Source organism: Notothenia rossii, assembly GCF_949606895.1.
Source record: "Notothenia rossii genome assembly, chromosome: 5".
NCBI classification, from domain to species: Eukaryota; Metazoa; Chordata; class Actinopteri; order Perciformes; family Nototheniidae; genus Notothenia; species Notothenia rossii.
In genome coordinates, this window is record NC_136903.1 from 9,975,965 (window position 1) to 9,984,312 (window position 8,348).

General features: G+C 40.8%; 1 protein-coding gene and 1 long non-coding RNA gene across 2 annotated transcripts in view; one reads left to right on the top strand and one right to left on the bottom strand.

Annotated features, from left to right (window-relative positions):
• The window catches only part of LOC307038696 (zinc finger MYM-type protein 1-like), an 18,998-nt gene extending 15,981 nt beyond the window's left edge, over positions 1–3,017 (bottom strand). Inside the window, exon 1 of the mRNA XM_079680308.1 lies at positions 2,827–3,017. The gene's annotated coding sequence lies outside the window, so the exon portion shown is untranslated. The remainder of the gene's footprint in view (positions 1–2,826) is intronic.
• LOC307038702 lies at positions 2,339–6,767 on the top strand. The gene is made up of 2 exons (XR_013808065.1): positions 2,339–2,576; positions 6,444–6,767. It is a non-coding gene; the product is annotated as an uncharacterized lncRNA (long non-coding RNA).
• Positions 6,768–8,348: the final 1,581 nt, after the last annotated feature.

An 8,348-nucleotide genomic window follows, 5' to 3' on the forward strand; every position in this document is an offset into this window, starting at 1 on the left:
TTGTAATTCTTAGCATGCACTTCCTGTCTTGCGAGTGGCGGTGTCCTCACATGCCCCTTTCACACCGACACGTTGTCAGCTCCGGCTCGGAGCTGGAGCCTGAAAGTACCGCTTTTTCCTGTTCACACCGCAGCGGCGCCGCCTCTTAGCTCCGGAATCCGGTTCACTTCCAGCTCCAAAAAATTGTTGGTCTAGAGCAGTGGTTCCCAACCTTTTTTCCCAAGAGTCCCCCCAAATGACTCCTGTTGGAAGTTGCGGTAATTAAAGTTTAAAAGTCTTAAAAATGCTACAACTACTGTCACAAACTGGATGAATGAGAAGTATTTTGTTAAAGGAGGATGAAAGCGTAATTAAGGAGCACTATTGGAGTGACTTTGATGGTTATTGGACTCAGGATTAATTCATTTGGATTCCCGCTGTATGAAGAAATTAAAGGACGGCGGAAGTGGAAACAATTCACAAAGGGATTAAACTGTTTAAAACACATGCTCAAAGTAAGCCGGATTTTGCCGATGTGTTTATGTGGATTCAAAAATCGTAAATAATCTACAAAATGGAGGAGACAGATCTGATCGGAGCAACTGTGACAAATAATCCAACTGAAACCGGCATGGACAATGACTATGTTTTAAAAATGCGCTTATCCAGAAAAGCCTGGTTTGGACACTTTATGCGCAGAAGAACATTTCTATTAAAGAAAGAATTATACACGTCTGTCTTTTTATGCCTATAATAGCTACTAACTTGAATTAAAAAAAAAAATATATAAAAAAAAAAAAAAAAAGTCTAAATATGATTTTTGGCCTCAAATCATCTGAGGCCTGGCGCCCTTTTTGCGATCTTTGGCGCCCCCCCCAAGGGGGCGCTCCTCCCCAGGTTGGGATCCACTGGTCTATAGTAGAGATGTTAAGATTCACCGATTCGCATCGGTGCACCGGCATAAACGTTCAAGATGCGAGTGCACCGGTTGAAAGAGTGCACATCGGCTACAGTTTGGGTTGAACCGGGTTGAACTCGCGATGTATCGATTGCGTAGCGTCTTTGCATCAGTAAAAAAACGATTCATTCATATAAAATCCCCTCATCTTGTCAACGCTCAGCAGAGACGATCTTTGATATTTGCTTCGCCACTACGGAGAACGAGAGTCTCAGTTATCAACACACACAGAAGTTGAGGAGAAAGAGAAACACAGCGCACCGAAAAATACCTACAAATCAAACGTTTGGCAACACTTCGGATTGTTCAAGAAAGACGGTGTAATAGTCATTTATGCAATATAGTTGACCGCAGGTCATGGAGAGTAATAAGGTATCCGTAGACCTTTGTATGAGGTATCTTTATTACTTAACAGGTCTACAGCCATGATACATAGATGCGGACTTGCATACACACAGTATCACTCCGCAGCCGCACCCCATCAGTAACGTCCTGATGGTATATGTGCGCGGCACTATTACTACAGACGGTCAACTTGAAAAATCACTCGCAAATTGTTAACGATGCCGAGCCGCTTTAAAGTACACAAGTAGTACGAGGAACTTAGCGACGCACATAAAGAGGCGACGTGGGGTCTGCAGCTGAAAAGAGAAACCTGAAAGTGGGACATATGAGTTAAATCACTCAGTGAGGTGTTCTGTCAGAGAGAGGTGTTTAGCTTACAGCAGCCTGTGACGGCCAATAATAATTTAAATGTCTTCCTTACTGTAAGCAGTTATGAAATACCTGTTTGTGAAAGGTTATTTGTTTTCTTTATTGTTCAGATAGAAACCACTGCTTTCTGCTCACTGGTGAGTTAGCCTCTGAGTGTTAAGCACATCAGGCTGGCAGCTGTATGGGCATTGCTCTATGGTAGCTGTTATTTGCACATTGTTAATCATGAGCAATGCATCCTTACATTGTTTAACTGTGAGGTGTTACACAATTGTACTCTGGAGAGCTTTTAAAGGTAAAAAAATAAACGGCATGATGGGATTTGCAGTACCAAATATGTAAAGCACTTTTTTGTTAATGTATGATTTGCTGCATATAAGGAATAAAACAAAAATCCTCTGTCGTACCATATTGAAGTATCATTATTTTTGCATCGTGTTGAATCGCATCGTATCGCCCCGAATCGCATAATGTTGAATCAAATCGTATCGAACTGTATCGCAACAGGGGTGAATCGTATCGTATCGCATCGCCTGGTGTTTCAAAGGTATCGTTAATGTATCGTATCGTGGCAACGTATCAAGATGCGCATCGCATCGGCCTCAGTGATGGAGATGCACATCCCTAGTCTATAGACAGAGCATAGACTGTATATATAAATGGACGTAGGGTCCGTGACATCACCCATAGGATTCTGCAGAGTTGCCGAGAAGCCCTTAGTAGGCGGAGTCGGCCACTAACGGCTCGACACTGACGTCAGAGTTCAACTCCCGCCTTCTCCAGCCTGCTCCAAATAAGGGCAAAGAGGCGGAGCCGAGGCGGGACCTCCTGCCACGAGCTGAAAGTTCCAGAGCTAGCTGAAGTTACCAAGCTAAGCTAACATGCTCCCCATATGCACACTGCCGTGGCATTTCACGTTTCTAAGGTAAGCGGACATGAAACTATTCATCAAAACTATAAATAATAATCTAAGTTATTGAGTTTTTAGCATAATACTTCAGAATCTTAAAATCCCTAAATGTTTGTATGCAATTTTGCTAAATTCAGCACTGGAATCAAGCAAATATTAATATGTTTGCATGACATTAGTTATTTATATTTTGATATCACTTAATTATATGTTTAATACATTTAAGTCAAGCTAAGGTACATGTGATGGTAGTTAGTGCTCTTACCTTTGAGGACTCCTCCAAACAGCATAATAACCAGACTGTATCATTAAAACTAAGTACCAGTTCTAGATCCTTGACTTTAGACAAACAATTCAAAAGACAACATGTATTTAAAGACCAGAGGTTGCGCTAGACTTTTTCACTGCCCGTAATTTTGACGGACAGGATCGTAACATTTCCGTCAAAATTCAGTATTACCCGTCAGCCTTTACACTCTGGGGAGGGGGGAGGGAGAGAGAGAGAGAGAACTGTCAACCGGGGGGTGAGAGAGAGAGAGAGAGAGAGAGAGAGAGAGAGAGAGAGAGAGAGAGAGAGAGAGAGAGAGAGAGAGAGAGAGAGAGAGAGAGAGAGAGAGAGAGAGAGAGAGAGAGAGAGAGAGAGAGAGAGAGAGAGAGAGAGAGAGAGAGAGAACTGTCAACCGTCAACCGGGGGGGAGGGAGAGCACGGTCGTGAACTGTCAACGGGGGGCGGGGCGCACGCTTGTGAACTGTTAGCGCCGTGTTATGCATGCCCACTAGAGATGTTAAGATTCACCGATTCGCATCGGTGCACCGGCATAAACGTTCAAGATGCGAGTGCACCGGTTGAAAGAGTGCACATCGGCTACAGTTTGGGTTGAACTCGCGATGCATCGATTGCGTAGCGTCTTTGCATCGGTAAAAAACCGATTCATTCATATAAAATCCCCTTATCTTGTCAACGTTCAGCAGAGACGATCTTTGATATTTGCTTCGCCACTACGGAGAACGAGAGTCTCAGTTATCAACACACACGGAAGTTGAGGAGAAAGAGAAACACAGCGCAGCGAAAAATACCTACAAATCAAACGTTTGGCAACACTTCGGATTGTTCAAGAAAGACGGTGTAATAGTCATTTATGCAATATAGTTGACCGCAGGTCATGGAGAGTAATAAGGTATCCGTAGACCTTTGTATGAGGTATCTTTATTACTTAACAGGTCTACAGCCATGATACATAGATCCGTCCTAGATGCGGACTTGCATACACACAGTATCACTCCGCAGCCGCACCCCATCAGTAACGTCCTGATGGTATATGTGCGCGGCACTATTACTACAGACGGTCAACTTGAAAAATCACTCGCAAATTGTTAACGATGCCGAGCCGCTTTAAATTACACAAGTAGTACGAGGAACTTAGCGACGCACATAAAGAGGCGACATGGGGTCTGCGGCTGAAAAGAGAAACCTGAAAGTGAGACATATGAGTTAAATCACTCAGGGAGGTGTTCTGTCAGAGAGAGATGTTTAGCTTACAGCAGCCTGTGACGGCCAATAATAATTTAAATGTCTTCCTTACTGTAAGCAGTTATGAAATACCTGTTTGTGAAAGGTTATTTGTTTTCTTTATTGTTCAGATAGAAACCAATGCTTTCTGCTCACTGGTGAGTTAGCCTCTGAGTGTTCAGCACATCAGGCTGGCAGCTGTATGGGCATTGCTCTATGGTAGCTGTTATTTGCACATTGTTAATCATGAGCAATGCATCCTTACATTGTTTAACTGTGAGGTGTTATACAATTGTACTCTGGAGAGCTTTTAAAGGTAAAAAAATAAACGGTATGATGGGATGTGCAGTACCAAATATGTAAAGCACTTTTTTGTTAATGTATGATTTGCTGCATATCAGGAATAAAACAAAAATCCTCTGTCGTACCATATTGAAGTATCATTATTTTTGCATCGTGTTGAATCGCATCGTATCGCCCCGAATCGCATAATGTTGAATCAAATCGTATCGAACTGTATCGCAACAGGGGTGAATCGTATCGTATCGCATCGCCTGGTGTTTCAAAGGTATCGTTAATGTATCGTATCGTGGTAACGTATCGAGATGCGCATCGCATCGGCCTCAGTGATGGAGATGCACATCCCTAATGCCCACTGCTCCTCGCGGGAGTACGCACAGCGTAAAGCCAAAACTCACAGACATTTGTGAGAATGATTTGTACGGCAAAGTTGGGTTTGGAAACGGTATCATTTCCTTTTTGGCAGGCATGCTTAACACTGAAACCTCGCTGCGGGGAAACTGTGGCGCTGTTCGTAGTTTGTTCTAATCCGTCAAAATGACGGACTGCTTTCAGATTTTTCCGTCATTGTTCAAAAACATCCGTCATAGACGGAAAATATTCGGTTAACGCGACCTCTGTTAAAGACCAATCTTTATTTGAATGTGCCTCTTAACCTGATATATTAGTTATACAGTAATAGTATTGACAATCTAAAAAAACTGAGCAACTCAACACTCAACTTTATGTTTCTTATTGTCTAAAGCAGGGGTCACCAACCTTTTTTAGGATGAGGGCTACTTTCAAAAAATAAAGCAAGTCGGGGGCTACTTTTACTCCTCTTTTCTTTTTTTTTTGCAGTGTATATATTTTATATTTATATATTATATGCTTACCTTTAACCTTTGTGTGCTGTTTGGGTCTGTGGGACCCGTTTTCAGTGTTTACTAAAAGAAAATGTATGCAATTTAATAATTTTAACCTGCTTTATTTGGGGGTGGACCTCACATCCTCTAGGGGGGGCCTCACATCCTCCAGGGGGGATCTCACATCTTCTAGGGGGGTCCTCACCTCCTCTAAAAGATATTTTTTTAAATGTTGAAGTGAAATGCACCAATCTGCTGCACTTTGAGTACAAAATGAATTTATGGATACAGCTCTCAACACTCATATGAAAGGGAGCTGTATACTTTTCAATACTCCAATCATCTTTAGAATATTATCACAACCAATAAGAAATCATTTAAACTGGTTTATTCTTATCTTATGTTACCTAATTAGCATTCTTTCTTTTTATTTATGCATATTTTACTAATCACTCCCCTTTTAAACTGTTTTTTGTACTGTCCTATAGTACACACTGGAATGACTTCTTACTTTATCTATATTAAATAGATAAAAGTGTGCTCTCCCTAGCTCTCTCTCGCTCGCTCTCTCTCTCTCTCTCTCTCTCTCTCCCTAGCTCTCTCGCTCGCTCACAGAGGCTGTGTGCTCCTCCTTGGCGATGACGGGTTGCGTTAAAAAATAATAATAAACATATTTGTAAAGTGGGAGGACACAAACGGGATTTCGAAAAGTGCGGGGGACATGTCCCCCCTGTCCCCATTGGAGATTATGCCATGCGTGTGTGTGCGTCAAGTGGAATAAATAAATATATATGCAAGTTAGTATAGGCTGGCATGATAGGCTGTTCAATGGGGCTGATGTGTTGTGTAGATTCTGCCAGAAGGAAAATCAGCGGGGAGGTGCCACATTGCTTTTCTTCCCGACTGCAACGCTGGTCCCGCAAATCAAGCAAGAACGTGATTGGTCGATATTCATTGTGGGGGTGGGGAAGAAGGGGTGTTAGATAGATATAGAGTTGTAGTAAGTAGATAGAGTTCGCTATGATTTAGGTTTTGTTTATGCATAGAGTAGATTATTTTAATTACATTTCCTTTTTTGTTTTGGATTTTCTTGGCAAGCTATTTTTAGAACATGCCCGGCGGGCGACTCACGTTGCCCCTGCGGGCGACTGAGTACCCGCGGGCACCGTGTTGGCTACCCCTGGTCTAAAGCATTTATTATTTTCATTTTCCCCCTCTCATATTCAGTGTGGACGGATTGAGACAGCGTGGTGTCCAGAAAGCTGCAGAGACTTCAGGGAGAAACCTCTGTGTGATGGACGTCCTGTCTGTTTGTTTGGCCCGGAGAGGACTGAGGGTCTTTCCTCTGCGAGGAGGACCAGGCCTGATGGAGGAACCCATGCTGGGCAAAGCTGATACCAACTGCACAGGCCTAGTCTGTCACGTTATTTGACAAAATGTGTTTACTTATACATGTAATAGGTTTACACCTTCTGTCCATATGTGCTTTTATTTAAAACATGTTTGATTAACTTTTGGTTCACATTTCAATAAATTGTGTTTGTATTTGCACTCCTTTTGTCCATTATTCTTACTGAAAATGTTAGATTACACATTCACATCTGACTGAAGATTGGCCCCATTTATTTGTGACATTGCAAACTCTGCGGTACAAGGCACAAGTGATGTGAAGCTCATAAAGCGAGGCAAATACAAATAATCAGCTGATGGAGTGTTGATGTGGAAATAGGTGCATTCAATCAGCTGACTGTTTTTACAATAAAAGTAGTGTCTTAGTGTACTGGTCTTAAAATCTCATAGCATCAGCTTTTAATTTTCCTGTTGGATGTTCTTCTTGACCCTCAGAGAAGGAGAACATGTCGTGTCTTTCAGGCATGTCCTTTCCTAACAAAAATTACAGGAAACATAAAACATATTATTGTAAAACAAGTGTGTTATTTATGAAAGTGGTGTGTTTGTGTGTTTAGGGGCTGTAGATATAATTATTTTGTAATTGTAATGTTTTTTTTTTATTTCAACAGCGAGCTACAAAGACAATCAGATTATGAATGAACAGTATGAAGTTCATCAACATTGAAATGTATGTTATTATCAAAATAATATTTAACTGTAGTGCAACTATAGAAGGTTGCTCTGTTGTCTCACTGAAATAATAACTTTTACCACGTTTTTTACAGACAATATTGAGAGATAAATAGTAGCAGTTCTCACTGTGTTAAATATTTGCCTTTAATACATTAAATCAGATCATATTGCTTGTTAACATCTAAATGTAACTTTTTGCATGGAAAAAACCCTCAACTTCACTGATGTGTAGGTGATCTAGTATTGTTTAATGGAATGTATTTCAGTGTATTAAAGTCAATACTTCAGTCATTTAAACCAATATCTTTCTTGATTCTTTGTACAGTATGAAAAATAGAGTATTTATACCTGTGCTGAAGTTCACTGCTGTGAGGAGTCCAGTTCTGTCTCTCACTCTCTGGTCCAGCCTGTCTGCATCACCTGGACACCTTAAACAAACAGATATATGTAAAGTACCATGTGTACAAACAATATAACTGATTCTCTTCTGTTGAACATGTTGGATTGTGTATTGTCCGAGTCAGGGTCCTTTTTATTTTACTGTAACTTTGGAAGTTGTGTTACCAATGCTTGCTGTTTATTTGATACCCATTTGGTAATGCAATAATAAAGACAACAAGGTTTGGGTTCGTTCTTCAGATGACTGTGACGTTAACGTGTAAGCTCAATAATGAGCTCCAGATCAACCAACCATACTGTATTGTAATATCTAAGTAATCATCTTGAAATATGACATTAATAATTGTAATATACACACATCTTATTATGAGGTTGATTTCACATACACTACTTCGAAGTTAGCTTGTCTACATACTTGAGCACAGCCAATTTAAATTAACCTTAGCGATGCATACAGTTCCTACCTACATAATAAAATATCTCTCTAAGTTACAAGGATGACCTTATTTTATCAACCTCAAACAGAAGCCTTTTGTTGTACAGTATTATCCCACTTAACGCTTAACACTTGTCTATTTCGTTTTAACCTTTATATATAGTCTATGATTTTTACTTGGAGGCTACTATTAGCATCGTTAGTACCGATGT